The sequence below is a fragment of the Hemibagrus wyckioides genome, linkage group LG16 (genome assembly GCF_019097595.1).
Source record: "Hemibagrus wyckioides isolate EC202008001 linkage group LG16, SWU_Hwy_1.0, whole genome shotgun sequence".
NCBI classification, from domain to species: Eukaryota; Metazoa; Chordata; class Actinopteri; order Siluriformes; family Bagridae; genus Hemibagrus; species Hemibagrus wyckioides.
Genome location: NC_080725.1, coordinates 16208951 through 16233286, shown reverse-complemented (window position 1 = coordinate 16233286; position 24336 = coordinate 16208951). Strand labels below are relative to the sequence as shown.

At 42.0% G+C, this 24336-nt stretch overlaps 2 non-coding genes across 2 annotated transcripts; both read left to right on the top strand.

Moving 5' to 3' along the window:
- Positions 1-5840: 5840 nt before the first annotated feature.
- On the top strand, positions 5841-5912 carry trnam-cau (transfer RNA methionine (anticodon CAU)). The gene has a single exon. It is a non-coding gene; the product is annotated as a tRNA-Met (tRNA).
- Positions 5913-19910: 13998 nt separating this feature from the next.
- On the top strand, positions 19911-19982 carry trnam-cau (transfer RNA methionine (anticodon CAU)). Its single transcript has one exon. It is a non-coding gene; the product is annotated as a tRNA-Met (tRNA).
- The last annotated feature ends 4354 nt before the right edge of the window (positions 19983-24336 follow it).

Below are 24336 nucleotides of genomic sequence, written 5' to 3'. Positions count from 1 at the left end.
GCCGGTTCCTCAGGTACACCAGTGCACCGATCTCGATTTTCGGGCAATAGACTTTATCCTTGTGCAAGGAAATGCGCTCAGCAGCCTTCTGTTCAGAGTATTCCCTAGCCTTGACATGTGCATCAGTCAGACGCTTTTGGTGGACCAACAGCCAGTCATGTTTCTGGTCTACACCCTGCTCTTGTCCCAGTAGGGCGTCCACTGGGAGGTAAGGATCAGTGCCAAACAATAAATAATATGGCGAATATCCAGTAGTCGCATGAGGTGTGGCATTATATGCATAAACCAACTCTGGCAGGTATTCTGGCCAATGGCGTTTCTTTTCAGGTGGCAACGTCCTCAACAGGTCATGTAGAGTCCTACTGAACCGTTCACACTGAGCATTGCCAGTAGGGTGGTATGGAGTAGTGCAGCTCTTTTTCACCCCATAAAGCTTACAAAGTACGGCCACCACTTCACTCTCAAAGTTACGGCCTTGATCAGAATGTAGCCGTGCTGGGACACCATATCTCATGAACCATTCCCTAAGTAGCACCTTGGCAGTGGTGTCTGCTTTCTGATCTCGTGTAGGAAAGGCCTGATTGAACTTTGTGAAAATATCAGTGATTATCAGAACATTTTCTTGACCATCAGATGCGGGCTCCAGCACTGTAAAATCTACAGCAATCACCTCCAGGGGTCTAGAAGCCAAGAAGGATTTCATTCTCTGAACCCACTAATCACCAAGTCTTTCTGTTGAAGAACCATTAATTCATCAGTTGAGTAACATGGAAACGTAGGGGTATTTCCCTGACCTCGAGGACTACCATCATTAGTGTTGGACACCACAGCAGCTCGCATTTGCCTCACTTTACAGCTGCTCGTCCCAGCTGCCACAAGTGCCACATCCAAGTCTGTACCACGATGAATCCAACCACAGACCGCTACACACCCATCATTCTCGGCGTCCTCCGAGACTGGGTCAGGCTCCCCTGCAAATGGCTGCCTAGACAGTGCATCCGCTACTGTGTTTCGATACCCCGGACGATACTGCACATCAAAATCAAAGACAGACAGCTGTGAAACCCATCTCCGTTCTATCGCTCCAAACTTTGCTGTCTAAGTGGCATAAAGGATTATTGTCAGTTATCACAGTAAATCTGGACCCCAACAAATAACCCCGAAACTTTTCAACAATTGCCCAACAACAAACTATTTTCAACAATAGTGCAAAAATAGGTGCACTAGTGATCTTATCCTTGAGTGCATCAAAAGCTGTTTGACATTCTTCAGTCCACCGTCTCCCCAAAAAGACAACAATTCTGCGGGAGCTTTTATTGGTCAGACATGAATTTACCACATCATGAAGTGGGCCAGCGATCTTCGAGAACCCCTGAATGAATCGTCTGTAATAACTGCAAAGTCCAAGGAATGATCTCAATTCCTTCAGTGTAGATGGAACTGGCCACTGTCTTATAACTGCTACTTTCATAGGGCCTGTGCCAATACCATCGGCAGAAATTCGATGTCCCAAGAACACTACCTCTGTCTGAAGAAAGTGACATTTGTCTAACTTGACCTTGAGACCAGTGTCCTTCAGCCTCTTCAGTACAGTTTCCAGCCTTACCAAGTGCTCCTGGAATGTTGAGGAATATACCAAAATATCATCCAGGTACACTAACAAAATCTGGAAAACAAGATCATTCATAGTGGCCTGCATCAGCCTTTGGAAGGTTGCAGGTCCATTGCAGACCCCGAAAGGCATACGCAAAAATTCATAGAGCCCAAAAGGAGTTGAGAATGCCGTCTTGTGTCTGTCTCCTTCTGCCACAGCCACCTGATGATAGCCACTTGCTAAATCAATTGTCGAAAAATAACATGCCCCCTGCAGAGCATCAAAGCTCTCATCGATACGGGGTAATGGAAAGTACGTACCAGCACAATTGGGGAAGCATAGGCACTATTACTCTCTTGTATGACTCCTTTCTTTACCAGGCGTGAGATGTGATCCTTTACTTCTTCATACTGATTAGGAGGAATGCGACGGTAGGGCTGGGTGACAGGCTCATCATCGGTTAGATGAATTCCATGTGTAATCTGGTCTGTATAACCTAGGTCTTCCTCAGTGAGGGCAAAGATATCAACATACTTTGCCAACAATGACCTAAGCTGAGTTTGCTCATACTCACTTCCACCTACATCAACCTTATCCAAGATGTCCTTCACCCGATCTCTGCTTTGTCCACTCTTCATATTTAAAGTCACCTGTTCAAGATCGGCAGAAATCCTTCGAAACTGCACCTCATACTGCTGTAAACTGTCTATGCCCTCTACCCTTGACAGAGTACCTAAGCGAGTTCTGGGTGATAACCAAACATCCTCCTGAGAGCGATTCAGAATTTTGACAGGTATGCAGTTACAGTGTGCATCAACGAGGGAGGGAATGACTATCAAACCTCCCGGCAAAGGAGTGCTAAGAGGCTCTAACAACAGAGGACTTTCCTCCCCAACACCACTTCTGAAGCCCTTCATTGGAATTGTCACAACAGATTCTGCAGGTATGTGTTCCATCCATTTTCCAGCTATACGAACAACAGGTTTCCGATTTACAGCACATGTATGTACTTTCTGAAAAACATGCATCCAATCGGAATCTAATTTTCCCCCTAAGGTGGTGTTGAACTCTGCTTGAGCAAGTTGTCTACATCTACTGATTATATTCATTCCTATAATGCAAGGTACTGTGTTTCCAGGGCTTGAGATATCTTTGACCACTAGAAAACCACAATCACCCATTTTAATCCCCATTGTCTCTACTGCAAGCTCTAAGTAACCCAGGTAGGGTATGTCAAGCCCGTTGGCTGCTGTGAGTTTGAGCCAACCAGCCGTGGAGAGGATGTCATCATCTGTACCACACAAATGCGCTCTAAAAAACTGCTCAGTTATTGTGCTCACCTGACTACCTGTGACTAAAAGGCCTTTAGTGGCGATACCACCAATTGAAAGCTCTACCACAGGACATGTACCAACAGCACGTTGCAACAACTGGTCACAGGCTGGGAGTGCATCTTTCGAGTCTGTCCGCCCACCCTGAATCGCTCGACTCCCAACAACCTGGGGACTCTTGTTTCCTTGCGAGTCAGACGATACAGGCTTCACTGCTCTAGAGCTCTGTCTTTGTGGACAATTCTTTGCCACATGTCCAGCAACTTGACATCTGAAACATATTGGTTTCCCATCTTCAGTGAATTTTGGTTGGGACCTAGGCCTAGGGGCCTCCAAACTTGCACTATTTCTGACAGACAGACGCTTCACAACTTGAGTCAGTTCACTAGTTGCCTTTCCCTGCTCGGCTACCACATCAAGAACATCCTCCAAGGTGACAGGTTTCTTTTCTTGGACTCTGAGAGCTGAACACTGTGTCATATTACTACCATAGCGTGACTTGCTAGTCTTTGAACTAGCTGAGGACTCTTCTGCAGCCCAAAGCTGGGCTTCATCTCTCACATCCATCATTGTACACCTAGGATGGTCTCTCACAAACTTTCGAAGCTCCCTTCGGAGGGATGGATCACGGACACCTTCAACAAACTGATCCCTTAATGCTACTCTCCCATTTGCGATATAATCTGGGGAACATTTTACAATCCAGTTGAGAGCTTGTGACAGGGCATGAGAGAAATCTCGTATACTTTCCCCCTCTAATTGTTTTCTACTATAGAAACTGTGTAGGAGCTGAGGTGTGCTACGTTTGTCCCTAAAAGCCTCCCTAAGGTACTCAAACAAATCGGCAATCTCATCATCAGTAACACTACGAAGGCGAACCTCTTCTAAGGCTGGGCCCCGTAACAAAGACATCACAAAGTCATACTGATCTTGGACAGACTGATGTCTAGCACGCAGCACCCGCTCGACTTCCTCTATAAAATCATCAACAGACCTGCCATCTTTTTCTAGATCACCACAATATGGTAGTATGTGCCTTTCTCTAGGAACATACACATAGGATGTCTGATTCAGGGAAGAAATCGCAGCCATTGCTTGTTCATGTTTACTCTGCAACTCTCTAATTTGTTCTGTTAGATTAGCCACACTGTGGTCATCATCTGGGGCCAACATGGTGAAATCAAATCATTAATTTTTTTTTTACAAAGATCTGACACTGATAAGTGCTCAAAGACCTACTGGTCTGATGTAACAGTTGTTGAAAAGTCCATCCAGCTGATAAGATCTTGCTGTCTCTGTGATGCTTCACGATGATCCGCCCCCAGGAATCTTCCGTCCACTCTTCACCACTACCGTATCATATACTGCACTTTACATTACACACACAACAACACTGACTCTCCTAACTCTGTTGGAATACCCCACTCCTGGTACCAAAATGTGGCCGTAGGAAAATAAAACACAGGTTCCACAAAAAAAATCCGATGGGGTTCACAATTTATTCCATGTGATTGGTTAGGAGTCTACATTTCATTTGTATTTAACTGAACAGAAAAGGGGAAAAAAAGGAAACAAATAAACCAAAGTACAGCGTCAGAATTACTTCTGTTCTAAACAATAAATGACTCCCATTATAAATGAAGGAAAACACAAATTTGTCCTTGTTTCCTTACCATAATTAAACAGAAAGAGCAATAATTCCCACAGTAATAATACTAACAACACTAACAATACTAACAATACGGTAGTGGCACTCTAGGAAGAAAACAAAACATCGTAGAAGTGCACTAATAGTTACATTACAATGACACTCACACAATACACTTACATCACCAAAATATTATAATGGTTAACATTACTCACTTTTCCCGATGTTCCTAACGGTGTACACTAATATAATCACCCCTGCGCTACCAGGCCTCGTCTAAACGCGTGGCGCATCAACTTAGCCACACTCGCTAATCAACACAATCCTGTGTCAACATCCAGCTCCCTGGATAGTGTTAGAATAAACTCGTAAAAGAAACCGCGACCACCTGTAGCTTACTCTACAACTTCTTAATTGCGCGATTGCGCATGTGCACGTACACGCGATGACGTCACCCACCAACTCTTAAAGGGGCTCTCTTATTTGTCTGCAGCTATATACACATCAGTAATATTGTGAATATCCAGACCCCCTCTAAATATCACCTGGTTACATATAGGTCATGTGCCAACTGACAGTCTTTTTTTATGTTACAGATAAGTAAATGTCCAATGCAGGCCTGTGGACACTCATCACTTTTTTCCAGATTCTCCAACTCAAGTTACTGAGGAGACTTTGGCATGAAAATGTCTCAGTATATTATATCTGAAATATCTCACCTAAACTCTTTACCCATTGCTTAAATTTTTCTGCCATATATGTAGACTGTTAATGTATATTTTATTCATCATGTTGTTTTAGGCATACTTGCACAAGCTGGCGCTGTTCCCATCGAGCCCAGCACTTCTATCAAGCATGGTCCCCACACCGAACCCACATTTGTGGACCCTGGACCCTCAGCCACCAGCACTCCCCAGCCCAGCAGCACTCCACCCTCCATGATGGTCCATCAGCCAGGCAGTGTTCCTCCAACTTCAGCATTTCAACCACCTCTGCCACGTCAACCACATGCACACATTAGGTGAGTGGAAGGCCAGCACTTGCAGAAAGTGTGGACGTTATAGGACATCAGCAACTGGACATAGCCAGGACAAGGCCAGAATTTATTGTCCAGTGACAGACGATGACGAAAGAAATATAGAAAATATAGATATGTTGCATATAGCTTTTGTATTCTTAGATTACATATTAATCTAGCCTAATGGATAAGGCACTGGCCTCCTAAGCCAGGGATTGTGGGTTCGAGTCCCATCTGGGGTGTGCATTGAGCAGAGTGGCGCAGCGGAAGCGTGCTGGGCCCATAACCCAGAGGTTGATGGATCGAAACCGTCCTCTGCTAGGCACAGTTTTTGTTTACACCAACAATGCCCCTCAGGCAGAGCATGAACCAATGGCCTTAATAATAATAATAATAATAATAATAAAGGCTTCTGTTTGTTAATCTGGTGAAGTGTTGAAGCTTTTTTCTTCTTCTGTTCCGTTTTGGACTTTGCTAAAACTAGAGTCTCTGCAAATTATGGGGCTTTGTCCAACCAGAGGCTTCTGATGATTTCTGGTTCATTGTGTGACTTTGCTCATAATAACTTTGGCTGGCAATGATTGCTGTTTCTGTGTAAGCGTGCTGCACTAGTTACTGATATTGTCACATTACCTTGTATTTCTCTTTGTGAATGGCGTGAGTAGATCCATTTTATTGCAAATATATTATTTCTCTTGATTATGTTAAACCTGCTATAATTTCAATGGTACTTTTTTTTATATTATCATGTTATGTTTGTGCTACTCTATCAAGTCTGCATGGTCACAGGAAGTTCTAAAATTAATGAAAGGTAATAGAATCAACATATCTGAAGTGCAAGTGTTTATAATGCATCAGCTGGAATACCTCGAAGGAATGGCCTTCAAATGTTTAGGCAGTTTTCATACAGAACACTGGCCAAGAATTAGACCATGAACCTACCACGTGTTGTCTTGTCCTTTTTAAAAAAGTGAGTTGTGGTGAGGTGTACCATGCACCAACATATTAGAGCTGCAAGGAACCTATTTACCTGTTTGCTTTTGGAAAGGATGTCTGCCTACTCATCTCATTGTGCCTGCTTTGAAGAGAAACCTATCCAAATAAAAGAGAGCTGCTGTGTGTTTTACACAGCCACAACTGGCCTCTTCCTTTCTCCATAATCACACCAACACAACGTAAATACACTGGTGAGAACCCAAGTTGTTATAAGCAAGAAACAGGGGATAGATACATTAATGTAAAAAAAAGAGTGGAGATATATGTGTATTATTTTTAAAGAATATTGGTTAATGTGTAAGGTTTTTTCTTTATTCTTCTTTCAACTCTTTTCGTGTAAGTTTTATCGGCAAATATGTAAATTGCCGATTGATTCATGTAAATAATGCAAAACAAATGTGAATAATTCAAATAATAAAACCATTCTGAGGAAAGCAGCAGCTCAGAGTCTGATGTGTCTTTCTGATTTAATGATTAATATCTGTCCTCATCAGGCGGTGAGGGTGTTACACATGGTTATCCATTTGCTGGCTTTTATATGATTGTCTAGCAGTGTTCACAAATAAACCCACTGTTGTGATCAATTCCATTGTTATTAACTTTAAACAACACCGATGTTTGTAATTAAATAAATTAAATATCATCGTTAGACTAAAAAGCTTTGACATGATCATTACTTTTCTTTTAAAAAAAAACCTGGAGGAAAATTGTTTCCTCAAGGATACAGACAATCAGTGTAAGATTTTTCAAACTATGAATATGGAAGTAATTGTTGTTGTTTTTTAACATAATCTTACAAATATCATTTTAAAGAACAGTTTTCATAAAAATATGCCCAGAATTCTTTACGTCATTCATCCACTGGGCTGACTCCATTTCAATGTATTCTAGGCTACCAGCCTCCACTATTCCCCTGGTCTGGAGAACCGTCTTGTGTCCCAAGTGTGGAGGACTGGTCTAGAAGAAGTCAGGTGGTCTGGGAACGGGCTCATGTGAGACTTCAGCGGGCAGTGAGGAGACAGGAGATCCAGGCGAACTGCTGGCAACGCCCTCAGCATGAATACCAAGTGGGCCAGAAGGTATGGTTATCCACTAAGAATCTTAGACTCAACTTAGACCCCCAACCTACTGCATCTTGGCTACTTTCCACATGTCCCTGCTCAAACCCCATCACAAACCCACCGGCTCCACCCCTTCACCTCTGGAACCGCCCCCGCCCCTGGACATCGATGGCCCGTTAGGGTATGGCCCGGAGGAGCACTGCTGGGTGAACGCTTCGGATATCCTGGACCCAGCCCTCACCGAGGAGTTCCACCTTAAATTCCCCAACAGGCCCGCTCCTCGTTCCAGGGGTCACCCCCGGCGTAGAGCACCTGGAGGTGTTCCTAGAGGGGGGGGTTCTGTCACGGTGTTCACAGGTCCAGACCGCCAGAGGGAGCCCTCGCCGGAATATTGACTGTGTTCATGTAGAGCTGCGCGATTAATCGTCATTATCGATTAATTCGAATTTATGGTTTATGTCGATGTTGAAAAAACGAAAATCGATTTTACGATTTCACTTTTGGTTTGGCGCAGCGAGCTTCCGTAGTTTTGCGACGCCTCTCTGTGATTTACACTTGGGAAGTACTAAATACAACATGGCAGCATGCGCTGACGAAACCAAGCAGCTTGTTTCCAAGAGAGGTGCGGTTTCTTCAATTGCATGGAAATGGTTCGGGTTTGCAACTTCAGACGTTAAACAAGCCAAAGCCCGCTGTAAAATATGTCTGAAGTTTGTGGCAACTAAAGGAAGCAGCACGACTAATTTATTCCAGCACCTCGAACCACGCTGTGGAATGGGAGGCGTGTGTTTGCCTTTTTTCCTGATTCTTCGATTCTCAGTTTCTGTTTTGGTTTTGTTTGCCTAGTTATTGCTTTCCGGTTTTGGCCTTTTTGCCTGCCTTGCCGTTTACGATTCTGCCTGTTGATTTCAATAAAGATCCGCATATGGATTCTAACTCTCCCGCATCCAGCGAGTTCTTACAATGGGGCTGTCTTTGGATGGACAGACCTCTGGCTTTTCACTTTTACATTTACATTTCTGGCATTTGGCAGAAGCGTCAGAGCGAAGTACAAAAGTGCTTTAAGTCTCTATCATTGAATACATTAACATTGGTTCAATAGGTTACAGACTTAGGATACCATTAGCCTAAAATTGGTGTTTTTATTTCTTTAACATATACTGTGACAATACATAAAAACAGGGAAAGAAAGTTTAAGTGCTTCTGGAAATGGTAGTTCTTCAGACGTTGTTTGAAGACAGTCAGTGGCTTTACCCTCAGAGATGGTGGGACCAGTCTCATTTTTCACTGGGTGAGGGTCTTTGGATGGACAGAGCCCTGACTTTTCTTAAGCCGGGCCCTCTTGACCCTTGCCTCACGCTTCACTTTTTCTTTTTCAAGAATCTGCACAGAGACACAGTTTAAAACTTAAAACCAAAGCACCATGTAACGTGATTAAACCAAAGACTACTTCCTGTGTGTGTGTGTGTGTATAAGTGTGTGTGTGTATGTGTGTATAAGTGTGTGTGTGTATGTGTGTATAAGTGTGTGTGTATGTGTGTGTTTGTGTTTTCTTACCATTTTCGTAACGAACTGGCGAAGTTCTTCCAGGGTCAAAGGTCGCTTGTCATAATCGGGGATACTCACTTGATCCATATCACTGGAGTATAAACATAACTTGGTCATGCACAAATCCTGAGGTTTTTTTAGTCTGTGTAAATTATAATTGTACTGAATTGTATTTAAATATTTATAAATATTGTATGAATTGTATATCATTGAACTGTAAATATAATTGGTAAATAAATTAATATTATTTATTATAATTTGGGGGCAAATGCAAATCAGTTGTGTTAAGAACAGGCTTGGTAATACAAGTCTGATTGGCATTTATCAACTTACTAACATGAATACAAAGAAAGTCAGAGAAAATCATGATGAGCATGATGAAAAAAAATCACCTGTAAGACGTAACTTAACATTTTCAGCCTTACAGTCTTGACACACTTACCTAAATTCAAGAGGCTGCTCGGCAGGAGGCTGAACGACAAGAGCCGGCACCTGAGCTAGTTCCTGATCCTGATCCTGTTAAGAGAAAACAACACAGATAACTCAGTCTGAGCTGTCCGAACTAGAACAAAACTCCTACTGACCCGAATCTGCCGTAAACAGAGACATATCAAATACATCAAAACCCTGTACAATAGGAGGACAAACTTTGTCTCCTTTACTCTCTCAACTATGGGATGAAAGCTATCTTATATTATCTAATACAGTATAATAAAAAAAGAAAGAAATAATACTGATTGCCACCATTACACTTTAATTGAAGTGAGTAGCTTTATATGTGAAGTTTGTAGATTAAAAGTTTATCTTGCGTCAGTTTGGTTTTTAAAATATTTTTAGAAGTGGAGAGAGTGGAGATGTGATTAATTTCACACAACAGTTTTTACTGATTCCTGGAAAATGAAAATTTCCTGACTGCATTCCTGAAATCTCCTCTAATTGTTAATATTTGTCCTGCTGATGTCCTCTTATTTAGAATGTGAGTAAAATGAATGCAAGACTATAGAATTAACAGAATTATGGTGTGAAAAGATGGAAGAGGAACAGATCTGAAGCTAAGCGCTGGATTTACATCAGAGTGACACTAAGTGATCAAACTCAGAACGTCAACATTCTTAATAGCAGAGCGGCTTTAAATGTATTTTAACATATCTTTTAACATATTTTGATTACACCACTTACTATTTTACACCTCACAAATACACAGAGATTAGAATATAAAAAGTAAAAAACACGGCGCTGTGAATCAAAAAGTCCTAATCCTATTCAAACCAGGTGCAAGAGACGATCTCACTAAAAACAAGAAATGTTGGACACGTGGATCTTGTTTCATCGTTACTGTACCTTGAATTTGATGAAATTCTGGACAGCGACCAGCTCACTGGTTTTCTGGGCCAGTAGCCTCAGGTGAATTGTAAGGCTGGAGTCTTTAAGCCAACCTGGACAACTGAGCACTTTGTCCAACGGAGGATCGCAACCGATCTCATGATACAAGTCGCTCACCCCTACATTAACACACACACACACACACACACAAAAATGTGTGAAACAAAAACCTTTTTTACATGTTCTAAGGATCTCATTAAAAAAAACTTGCACTGTATCTGTTTTACCCAAAATCTCAATTTCTTTTTACTTGTGCTTGTAAATTATAAATCCAGTGAAATAACAAAACCCTGTTTTCTATACACTGCACAACTCTACACAACTCAGCATTTAGGTATAGATCTTGTGCACTTGCAGTATGTGCTAGAGCACTTGTTTACATATTATTTAGTCAGCACCTCCTTGTCTCACCTGTATTAAGCTGATCCAGGATCTCAGTGAGTTCCTGGATCTGAGATTCAATGTCTCTCTGCTGATTGAGGGTGGGGGGTTCTTCCGATCTCCGATCTCTCAACTTCTCCATCTCCTCTTTTGTCTGGATCAGGGAACAGGAACACACAGTGAGCTATTTTCGGATAAGCGTGTTTGTGATGTTTCATATGAACATAAAAAGAGGTGATGACTTCAGATGGGTCAGATTCAGATTTGTTTTTAAAAATTTCCATGTCATTTCTATTGTTCACTTATATTTTTATGCTCTTATTTACGTACAGCAATTAAGGTCAACCTTCCATGAATAAATTGTACTTATTTAGGTATTTAAATTAAACACATCTTATCTGAGTCTGAAGTCACATGTTGTCATGGTTTTTACATTCAGTGAACAAAATGCTGATTTGGAAATTATCTATTATTTCTTAGTTACACTGACTTTGTTAGCTTCATCTCCTGGCTGATCAGGTATATTTAGATTACTGGAAAAATAGTAAAAAATGTTGATTTTGACTTACCGATCTGATTTCAGCTTTCAAATCCTCAATCTCTCTTCTTTGCTCAGTAAGGTATCTATAGTAAAAGATGAACTTTTCTTCACCTGTAAACAATACACAATGTTATACAGCAACCAGGTTAAATTAGACACAACCTTTATTACAGATCCAATCTGAAGCATTAATCATCTGAAATTAGATGGAGATTAGACAGAGCTGACTCACGCTGTAAACATTTGGTCACGAGCATTTCCAAATCTTCCTCGCCGGTCACCTCCCTGAGCCGGCGGAAAAGGTCCTCTAATGCTTCATTCTCTAATTTGATCAACTGCTGCTTCTTCATTTCTGCAATCATCATCATCATCATCATCATCATCCAAGTTTCCAACTATATTAGTCTGGTTAACTGAACTAGGTAAATAATATAATCTAAAACAGTCAGCTCTAGAATTATTGCCACTCTTTGTAATGTTGGGTAAAACAATTATAAATGGTTAATAAGCTTAATCTGTCACTTCTCCAACATTTCACTCAAATAAATTTCCAAGAAAAATTAAAACCCTGTAGTTATACACCTTATTGCTATTCTTACAAATTCTTGTAAATAAACCTTAACTCAAGCAAGGCTGCATTATACACTTTACTCTTTCATTTGGCTATGAGTGATTAGGATGTCATAAGAGAACCATGACTTCCTGTTTTACTGGGGAATAAATATAGAGTGACACAAAGGTCAATTCCCAATGCTCTTTCTTCAACAAGGTGAAGATTAGATGATTAAATAATGAGGAAACTTCATCATCAGGCATTATAGGAATGATATTAAGTCATTAAGTGTTTTATATTTTCTTCAGAATAACTTCAAATAAGCTTAAATTTCTCTCATATTTCCAATGAGAGACTTAACTAGACCATGAAATAACTTTTTTACCAAAGGTGCCAATATTTTTGAGCTCTCACCGCGTCTGAGTTGTGCCTCCTCCAGTCCTTTCCTCTCACGACACTTAGTTTCTATGAACTTATCAAGACGTTGCTCCACTTCAAGCTGCCTCTTCAGCTCATCCACCTCAGCGATTTGTTGAAGCCGTTTCTTCTTATTCTTCTCATTCTTCTCCTTCAAATTCTCCAGTTTTGTCAGTATTTTCTCCCTGAACATCACACAAAAAACACAGAGCCTGTTTACATACACACGAACAATAATAATAGTAATAATAATAATAATAATAACTATAATATGATCATTCATCTGATTATTGGAGGGATCAGAATGATTAATACAGATCTGTGATTTTCATATGAAGGGCAGCTCTTATAGAAAATTAATCAACACTTTCTGTCCAATTAGATTTGAGAATTCTACAGTGCTGGTGTAACACTTAAAACACCATAAACATAAACATTTTACTATCTATTTTCGTTTAGCAAAAAGTGAATCCTGTCCACATGGTACTCATACATGTAAATAAATGCAGTAAATTCAGTTCACCTGACATCATGTTCTTCCTCTATCATGGTCATGAGTTCAGCAATCTCCTGCTGGACTTTCTGAAGCTCCTGTAAAAGAGAACATCTCCTGCGTTAACCACAGGCTTCTCATGCATGTGATTAAATCCTGACCCTAGTCACACTATAAGCTCTGACCTCATGCTGACAGTGGTGCAGCTGCTGGAAATGAACATGGTCCTTTTGCAGCTTCTCTATCTCCTCTTTCAGCTGATGTTTCTTCACCACCTTCTTGTTGTGGCGAATGAGAGTCTGTAGGTGGGTAAATGAAGGACAAGAAAAAAGTTTACAGAGGTAAATATTACAACTTTTAAAAAACAAATAAAACCCTGCTTTACAGTCACGCTAAAAGGTTGGAGTTAGTAGCTGATATTTATACCATATTATTTCACAGGGAAGATTGCTGTGATATGCAGTTTTGGGAAAATAATCAACTATAGGGTGGTAACAGTGACTCTGCATCTATATTGTGTTGCTAAATTATCTTCTTCAGTCTGACCCGAGGGTATGCAATGTTTTTCACAGCTTCCTGCTTTACAGTTTGTTCTATTTTATTGTGTGGCTGCAAAGGTTGCCATGTTTAACTTGTTTGCACATTTGCGTTACTTAGCTGTAGTTTTCCACTAGGCCAGCTTTTGCTCTTAGCTCACAGAAAGAGCTCACTAATTTAAAAGACATCTGTAAGATGTCTTGTCCACCGCAGTGTCCAGTCTCAGCGCCTGGTAGCTGTGAGGGTTGAGGGCATGAAGTGACCAACATTCCACACTTTGTTTTTATTTTGGTGAATAAGTGCATCACTTCGTCTTGATGGAATTTGTAGTGTGGATACACAACTCAACTTATTTATGCTACAAAATGGTGTGAAATAGCCTACTATGTGACTTGAGATGCACCTTATGACCTGTTTGTAACACAGAATCTAACAACTCTAACTCACGCGTTCCAGTTTATTTTCCAGCTTGTGAGTGACCTCTTCAGTGTGGCGAGCGTGAGCCTTCCGCTTATGCTCTTCCAGTTTCTTCTGAACACTCTGGATCTGTTCAAATACAGTCAAGTTTGTCACAAAACATACTTTTTAAGGCTCTTTAAAATCAATGTTAGGATAAAATGTGTAGTCCTTCAAAGACATACACACTGTCTAGACAAGGTATAATATTGATATGTGTGGCATAATATTGAAAACAGGATGCTGCTAAATGAACAGCATGTGACTTTATTGTGTATGTTTGCTGTGTGTGTGTGTGATGTCTGAAGGTCATCACCTTTTGCTCAAGCTTTACTTGAATGAGTCTCTCTTTTTCCACACACTTGTCGAGCTCGTCGCGGCGCTTCAGGAGAGCCCGGAGCTGCTGGACACAGCGGATGTCAGCCTGCCTGAGCCGCTGACTCTGAGGCACACGCAGTTTCTCCTCCAATTTCTTGCACTCCTTACGCAGTTGATTTTCCTCCAGACTAACAGGCAACACACGTGAACAGAGTGATGTGTTTACAAAATGATAATAACATGAATAATTATGAATACTATGACAAATTGAATGAGAATTTAAACTGGGAAATTAATTCTGTCATCAACAATAAAACTAAATTAATCGTAGTCTTCATGATAAAAAAAAAAACATGCTTTGTGATTATGACTGGAACAAAAACTGTACAAGTAAAATTCAACATATTCTTCAAGAGTATGTTAAAGAGTCAAAATCAAAACGTGAGGTTCCTATAAGTTCCCAGCACTTTATCCTGGTCAGGGTGGCGGTGGATCTGGAGTCTATCCCAAGAAACACTGGGAATGATCTAGGACTACCTGGATCTACCCACCTCCCAAAAACATGCCAGTAGATGGAGTCGCACCTATAGAGCCAATTTAGATTCACCAATCAAACTACTGGCATGTTCTTTGTACAGTAGGAAGAAACTGAAGAACCCATAAAGAACCCACAGAGACATGAGGAGAACTCCATACAGACAGTAACCTGAGCTCTGGATCGAACCAGAACCCAGGAGCTATGAGGCAGAGATCCCTCAAGATGTGGAGTGTTCAGAAAAAAAACAGCATGTATGTGTATCGGGGACTATCTGACTGACCACTGCTTGCGGATAATGTCCTGGAAATGGATTTTGCTGGCCTCCAAATCACCCTGCATCATTTTATATTGCCTCTTCAGACTGGCCTTCTCCTCTGTAACACACACACACACACACACACACACCACATCACAGACGTGTCATTTTTACTATAACAGCTACATGTTCATCACTGATAACTCATTTACACATTACTACGCTCTTACCCAGTGCATCAAAGTCCAGGCTGCTGGTTTTTATTCCTGTACGTTTTTTCAACATTTTTCAGTAAATCACTGTGAAGACATGGAGATGGCACTTTGTAAAATCAATGTTTTCACCACAATATTGCTAACAGTAGTGACAAGAGCAGTGAGCTAGTCAATGTTCACAACCTAGCCACAGAGAGAGAGAGAGAGAGAGAGAGAGAGAGAGAGAGAGAGAGACAGACAGACAGAGAGAGAGAGAGGGAGAGAGAGAGAGAGAGACAGACAGAGAGAGAGAGCGAGAGAGAGAGAGAGAGAGAGAGAGAGAGAGACAGACAGAGAGAGAGAGAGAGACAGAGAGACAGACAGAGAGAGAGAGAGAGAGAGAGAGAGAGAGAGAGACAGACAGAGAGAGAGAGAGAGACAGAGAGACAGACAGAGAGAGAGAGAGAGAGAGAGAGAGAGAGAGAGACAGACAGACAGAGAGAGAGAGCGAGAGCACAAACGCTAACTAGTTCTAAGACCGTAGATAGTTTGATCAAAAATATCATACTATAGCTTAAAACATTTCCGTGCTACATTTAATAACCGTAGTGAGTTCCTTTCAGCGACAAATATTTAGTTTAGTAGTTTATAATAGTTTAGTAAGGCCAAAATATAAAGAATAAAAGTTTAAAAAAGTGAATAAATAACAACACAACAGAGGCATATCGTTACAGCTACTACTCACTGCTTACCATATACATTTCCGTTAGCGCGCTAGTTATAGTGTACTAGTTGGCTAATTTAGAGCGCTAGTTATCAGAAACACTTCCTTACCTTCCAAGGTTGGTATGCAATCTGAATAGCGACACCTTCGCAGTTTTCTTGTGATGAGTGAAACACGTCACAGAAGCTCTCCAAGGCAACGTGCTATGTGACGTCTGAAGCTTCGGATCTGAATTCTGACGAGATTCCCTAGTGCAGATATCGAGAGTCATCCGCTTCACTAGTGAATAGAGACAATGCTTTTAAACTGTTAGCATGAAACCAGCCAAGAAACCTGCTGCCTCAGTCCAGTGTGAGAGAATACTGTAACAGGCAGTGGAAGTAGTAAATAAAAAGTGACAGACTCAGTCCCTGTACTGTTGAACAAGTCATGTTCCTTAATAAAAATCATTCATTCGCCACTTAAGAAAATGTCAACTCCCCAGTTTACAAGCATAGGTTTAGTACTAGGACAAAACCTTGTGTGAATAAGGCCTTGAGTGTTGATCAAAACAGATTCATAAAATTGCTACAGTACAAGTGAATTAATCCCATTCATAAATTCTTGTACAAATGAATTCATAGACTAATTTATTCATATTATTGTGTTTGTACATCAGCAGTGACGCATGAAACACTATTTTTATTCTTTTATTCTGTTTTTAGAGTATAAGTGGTACTGCTACTTTCATTCATCACATTTCATTATATTCATTTCCCAAATGTTGACCAAAAAAAATCTGTAAATATGTTTTTTTTGCAATTTTTGGAATGTCTTCAATTGTCAGATAATGGAAATAAGTCTCTCTGCTTGTTTTCCAGTTTATCACGAGTTTCTGAGTTTCTGAAGAAATTTTTATTGTTTACCAAACATTCTGGGCTTTGTCTTTTATTTTCCTTTTCCATGAGTAACAAGTAATTAATTTTATCTGATAACACACACACACACACACACACACACATATATATAAATATATATATATATATATATATATATATATATATATATATATACTATATTGCCAAAAGTATTCGCTCACCCATCCAAATAATCAGAATCAGCTGTTCCAATCACTTCCATGGCCACAGGTGTATAAAATCAAGCACCTAGGCATGCAGACTGTTTTTACAAACATTTGTGAAAGAATGGGTCGCTCTCAGGAGCTCAGTGAATTCCAGTGTGGAACTGTGATAGGATGCCACCTGTGCAACAAATCCAGTCGTGAAATTTCCTCGCTCCTAAATATTCCACAGTCAACTGTCAGCTGTATTATAAGAATGTGGAAGTGTTTGGGAACGACAGCAACTCAGCCACGAAGTGGTAGGCCACGTAAACTGACGGAGCGGGGTCAGCGGATGCTGAGGCGCATAGTGCGAAGAGGTCGCCAACTTTCTGCAGAGTCAATCGCTACAGACCTCCAAACTTCATGTGGCCTTCAGATTAGCTCAAGAACAGTGCGCAGAGAGCTTCATGGAATGGGTTTCCATGGCCGAGCACCTGCATCCAAGCCATACATCACCAAGTGCAATGCAAAGCGTGGGATGCAGTGGTGTAAAGCACGCCGCCACTGGACTCTAGAGCAGTGGAGACACGTTCTCTGGAGTGACGAATCGCACTTCTCCATCTGGCAATCTGATGGACGAGTCTGGGTTTGGCGGTTGCCAGGAGAACGGTACTTGTCTGACTGCATTGTGCCAAGTGTAAAGTTTGGTGGAGGGGGGATTATGGTGTGGGGTTGTTTTTCAGGAGCTGGGCTTGGCCCCTTAGTTCCAGTGAAAGGAACTCTGAATGCTTCAGCATACCAAGACATTTTGGACAATTCCATGCTCCCAACTTTGTGGGAACAGTTTGGAGCTGGCCCCTTCCTCTTCCAACATGACTGTGCACCAGTGCACAAAGCAAGGTCCATAAAGACATGGATGACAGAGTCTGGTGTGGATGAACTTGACTGGCCTGCACAGAGTCCTGACCTCAACCCGATAGAACACCTTTGGGATGAATTAGAGCGGAGACTGAGAGCCAGACCTTCTCGTCCAACATCAGTGTGTGACCTCACAAACGCGCTTCTGGAAGAATGGTCAAAAATTCCCATAAACACTCCTAAACCTTGTGGACAGCCTTCCCAGAAGAGTTGAAGCTGTTATAGCTGCAAAGGGTGGACCGACGTCATACTGAACCCTATGGATTAGGAATGGGATGTCACTTAAGTTCATATGCGAGTCAAGGTAGGTGAGCGAATACTTTTGGCAATATAGTGTATATATATATATATATATTATATATATGTGTGTGTGTGTGTGTGTGTGTGTGTGTGTATGTAAAACTATTAATATGGCCACATCATAGTGGTGACAGTAAGAAGTCTCTTGGCACTGAGAAAAAGTTGGCCAAGTTCGTGGTAAATCCAACCGAAGTCAAATCTGGTAACATTGAACAAGAGGAAGGAATACATCCTGAATGGGATGTGATGTGAGGACACCATGCACACACACACACACACACACACACACATAACATCTGGTTGTTAACAAACTGTCCTTAAAACGTTTTGTTACTGCTGACAACAAATATTCACCAAAGTTGCTTTTACAGTAGGTCCAGCTGTTTCCAGAACTTTTTTCAGGCTCTTATCACAGGAATTTTTCCAAATGGGAATTATTTTTTAAAACTACAAACTAATGTTATAGTAATGTTCCCATACCTTTCTTTAATCAGAATTCTGATTTTAGATGTTTTTTTTTGTTGTTGTTGTTTGTTTATGAATTAATTTGTACATATGTGCCATATATCTGTCATTAATCCTGTAGATTCTGTTTTGCTCAAATTGTTCAGGCTGTGCGATAAGTAAAATATCACTGAATGCTGTGTTATTGTAACAAACCAAATGTCAGCATATGTCACAGCTGCTTTGCCCCGTTCATACTTCACAAATGCAAAGCTTATTTACTGATTCATGTACACTATAGTGCCTAAAGTTTTGGGACACCCCTCCAAATCATTGTATTCAGGTGTTGTTTTTCAGGGGTTGTGCTTGGCCCCTTAGTTCCAGTGAAAGGAACTCTTAATGCTTCAGCATTCCAATTCATGCACCCAACTTTCTGGGAACAGTTTGGGGATGGCTCCTTCCTGTTCCAACTAGCAAGGTCCACAAAGATGAATGAGCACGTTTGGTGTGGAGAAACCTGACTGGCCTGGACAGAGTCCTGACCGCAACCTGATAGAACACCTTTGGGATGAATTAGAGTGTGACTGCGAGCCAGGCTGTTGATTTTCAACAGATTTTCTACTACTACTGAAGCCTCAAAAATCTCGTAAGGCCATGGCAGTTTTCCAGCACAGGTGTGTGGCCCTCTGCAGCTGGCGACAGACCTGCTCCTCACCAGAGGGTATGTACAGAAAAGACATAAAGCCATACCATGTAATCTATAGGTCATGAGCCAACTGACAGTCTTTTTTTTATGTTACAGATAAGTAAATGTCCAATGCAGGCCTGTGGACACTCATCACTTTTTTCCAGATTCTCCAACTCAAGTTACTGAGGAGACTTTGGCATGAAAATGTCTCAGTATATTATATCTGAAATATCTCACCTAAACTCTTTACCCATTGCTTAAATTTTTCTGCCATATATGTAGACTGTTAATGTATATTTTATTCATCATGTTATTTTAGGCATACTTGCACAAGCTGGCGCTGTTCCCATCGAGCCCAGCACTTCTATCAAGCATGGTCCCCACACCGAACCCACATTTGTGGACCCTGGACCCTCAGCCACCAGCACTCCCCAGCCCAGCAGCACTCCACCCTCCATGATGGTCCATCAGCCAGGCAGTGTTCCTCCAACTTCAGCATGTGGGTTCGAGTCCCATCTGGGGTGTGCATTGAGCAGAGTGGCGCAGCGGAAGCGTGCTGGGCCCATAACCCAGAGGTCGATGGATCGAAACCATCCTCTGCTAGGCACAGTTTTTGTTTACACCAACAATGCCCCTCAGGCAGAGCATGAACCAATGGCCTTAATAATAATAATAATAATAATAATAAAGGCTTCTGTTTGTTAATCTGGTGAAGTGTTGAAGCTTTTTTCTTCTTCTGTTCCGTTTTGGACTTTGCTAAAACTAGGGTCTCTGCAAATTATGGGGCTTTGTCCAACCAGAGGCTTCTGATGATTTCTGGTTCATTGTGTGACTTTGCTCATAATAACTTTGGCTGGCAATGATTGCTGTTTCTGTGTAAGCGTGCTGCACTAGTTACTGATATTGTCACATTACCTTGTATTTCTCTTTGTGAATGGCGTGAGTAGATCCATTTTATAGCAAATATATTATTTCTCTTGATTATGTTAAACCTGCTATAATTTCAATGGTATTTTTTTTTATATTATCATGTTATGTTTGTGCTACTCTATCAAGTCTGCATGGTCACAGGAAGTTCTAAAATTAATGAAAGGTAAGAGAATCAACATATCTGATGTGCAAGTGTTTATAATGCATCAGCTGGAATACCTCGAAGGAATGGCCTTCAAATGTTTAGGCAGTTTTCATACAGAACACTGGCCAAGAATTAGACCATGAACCTACCACGTGTTGTCTTGTCCTTTTTAAAAAAGTGAGTTGTGGTGAGGTGTACCATGCACCAACATATTAGAGCTGCAAGGAACCTATTTACCTGTTTGCTTTTGGAAAGGATGTCTGCCTACTCATCTCATTGTGCCTGCTTTGAAGAGAAACCTATCCAAATAAAAGAGAGCTGCTGTGTGTTTTACACAGCCACAACTGGCCTCTTCCTTTCTCCATAATCACACCAACACAACGTAAATACACTGGTGAGAACCCAAGTTGTTATAAGCAAGAAACAGGGGATAGATACATTAATGTAAAAAAAAGAGTGGAGATATATGTGTATTATTTTTAAAGAATATTGGTTAATGTGTAAGGTTTTTTCTTTATTCTTCTTTCAACTCTTTTCGTGTAAGTTTTATCGGCAAATATGTAAATTGCCGATTGATTCATGTAAATAATGTGAATAATTCAAATAATAAAACCATTCTGAGGAAAGCAGCAGCTCAGAGTCTGATGTGTCTTTCTGATTTAATGATTAATATCTGTCCTCATCAGGCGGTGAGGGTGTTACACATGGTTATTGTCAGGAACAGCTGGACAGTTCCCTGCCAGGCCCAGAGAAGGCGCTGGCAGGTGAACCTTGGAAGCCTGCTTCTTTGTGTGTCTTTTGTTACGCCCTTCCTATTGTTCCTATCCTGATTGTGTCACCTGTATCCCATTAGCCCTAATGTCTACCCCTATAAATAGGGATCCTTGTGTTTGTGTCCTGGTCCATGATTGTTATCTGTACCGTGGTTTCTGTTGGGGTTTTGTTTGCTAGGTTCCATGTCCAAGCTAAGGTCTAGGTTTTGTTTTGTTTAGTTAACCACACCATGTCTAGTGTTACGTTTGTTTCCCTATGTCGCGTCTTAAATGTAATAAAAGCAGTGCTTCGCTGAATCCTGCGCATGGGTCTCATTACACCGTGTGCTGGCGTGCGCACACACACCACGGGCGTCTGGGATCGAGCCCCGCATAGGGCGGGGGTCCCAGACGTTACAGAATCATGGACCATTTCTGAGACCCAGCGGGATTCCCAGCTAGTTCCTGTCTTCGGTAAGGGTTTGCAGTCTGCTGGCTAGAGCCCTGGACAACCGGTGGATGGCATCCGGCGGATCCTTTTCCCCGTTTCCCCAGGGAGGTGTCCCCATCTTCGTTATGGTCGAGGACGTCGCTCCCCCAGGGAATTTACAAGGAGGACGTCACTCGACTTCAGGCCATGGGGGACACCCCCTTTTTATCGGTCCCACTGGAGGCGGGCTTCCACCACCTTGTCAGCCGGGGACGCCGCTCCGCGATGGAGTTTCCGTGGAGAACGTCGCTCGGCACCACGGGTGGAAGACGCTTCCCTCCCGTTTTTTTTCTAGGGCCGGATGTCAACTTACCCCTGGGACCTGGGGCATCGCCATAGACTGCATTTATGAACTACATCAGGCCTTGCATCTCCCCTCTATGAACTACATCTTCCGCCTACTCCTGAGGCGTCCCCTAGGCGGAGGTTGGGCGCTTCGGGAGCTGCGCCTTAGAGGAGGGGGTTATGTCAGGAACAGCTGGACAGTTCCCTGCCAGGCCCAGAGAGGGCGCTGGCAGGTGAACCTTGGAAGCCTGCTTCTTTGTGTGTCTTTTGTTACGCCCTTCCTATTGTTCCTATCCTGATTGTGTCACCTGTATCCCATTAGCCCTAATGTCTACCCCTATAAATAGGGATCCTTGTGTTTGTGTCCTGGTCCATGATTGTTATCAGTGTAAGCAGTGCTTCGCTGAATCCTGCGCATGGGTCTCATTACACCGTGTGCTGGCGTGCGCACACACACCACGGGCGTCTGGGGTCGAGCCCCGCATAGGGCGGGGGTCCCAGGCGTTAGTTATCCATTTGCTGGCTTTTATATGATTGTCTAGCAGTGTTCACAAATAAACCCACTGTTGTGATCAATTCCATTTTTATTAACTTTAAACAACACCGATGTTTGTAATTAAATAAATTAAATATCATCGTTAGACTAAAAAGCTTTGACATGATCATTAGTTTTTAAAAAAAAAAAAAACCTGGAGGAAAATTGTTTCCTCAAGGATACAGACAATCAGTGTAAGATTTTTCAAACTATGAATATGGAATTAATTGTTGTTGTTTTTTAACGTAATCTTACAAATATCATTTTAAAGAACACAGTTTTCATAAAAACATGCCCAGAATTCTTTACGTCATTCATCCACTGGGCTGACTCCATTTCAATGTATTCTAGGCTACCAGCCTCCACTATTCCCCTGGTCTGGAGAACCGTCTTGTGTCCCGAGTGTGGAGGACTGGTCTAGAAGAAGTCAGGTGGCCTGGGAACGGGCTCATGTGAGACTTCAGCGGGCGGTGAGGAGACAGGAGATCCAGGCGAACTGCTGGCGACGCCCTCAGCATGAATACCAAGTGGGCCAGAAGGTATGGTTATCCACTAAGAATCTTAGACTCAACTTAGACCCCCAACCTACTGCATCTTGGCTACTTTCCACATGTCCCTGCTCAAACCCTATCACAAACCCACCGGCTCCACCCCTTCACCTCTGGAACCGCCCCCGCCCCTGGACATCGATGGCGCGTTAGCCTATGGCCCGTTAGGGTATGGCCCGGAGGAGCACTGCTGGGTGAACGCTTCGGATATCCTGGACCCAGCCCTCACCGAGGAGTTCCACCTTAAATTCCCCAACAGGCCCGCTCCTCGTTCCAGGGGTCACCCCCGGCGTAGAGCACCTGGAGGTGTTCCTAGAGGGGGGGGTTCTGTCACGGTGTTCACAGGTCCAGACCGCCAGAGGGAGCCCTCGCCGGAATATTGACTGTGTTCATGTAGAGCTGCGCGATTAATCGTCATTATCGATTAATTCGAATTTGTCGAAATTAATTTGAATTAATTTGAAAATGTCGATGTTGAAAAAACGAAAATCGATTTTACGATTTCACTTTTGGTTTGGCGCAGCGAGCTTCCGTAGTTTTGCGACGCCTCTCTGTGATTTACACTTGGGAAGTACTAAATACAACATGGCAGCATGCGCTGACGAAACCAAGCAGCTTGTTTCCAAGAGAGGTGCGGTTTCTTCAATTGCATGGAAATGGTTCGGGTTTGCAACTTCAGACGTTAAACAAGCCAAAGCCCGCTGTAAAATATGTCTGAAGTTTGTGGCAACTAAAGGAAGCAGCACGACTAATTTATTCCAGCACCTCGAACCACGCTGTGGAATGGGAGGCGTGTGTTTGCCTTTTTTCCTGATTCTTCGATTCTCAGTTTCTGTTTTGGTTTTGTTTGCCTAGTTATTGCTTTCCGGTTTTGGCCTTTTTGCCTGCCTTGCCGTTTACGATTCTGCCTGTTGATTTCAATAAAGATCCGCATATGGATTCTAACTCTCCCGCATCCAGCGAGTTCTTACAATGGGGCTGTCTTTGGATGGACAGACCTCTGGCTTTTCACTTTTACATTTACATTTCTGGCATTTGGCAGAAGCGTCAGAGCGAAGTACAAAAGTGCTTTAAGTCTCTATCATTGAATACATTAACATTGGTTCAATAGGTTACAGACTTAGGATACCATTAGCCTAAAATTGGTGTTTTTATTTCTTTAACATATACTGTGACAATACATAAAAACAGGGAAAGAAAGTTTAAGTGCTTCTGGAAATGGTAGTTCTTCAGACGTTGTTTGAAGACAGTCAGTGGCTTTACCCTCAGAGA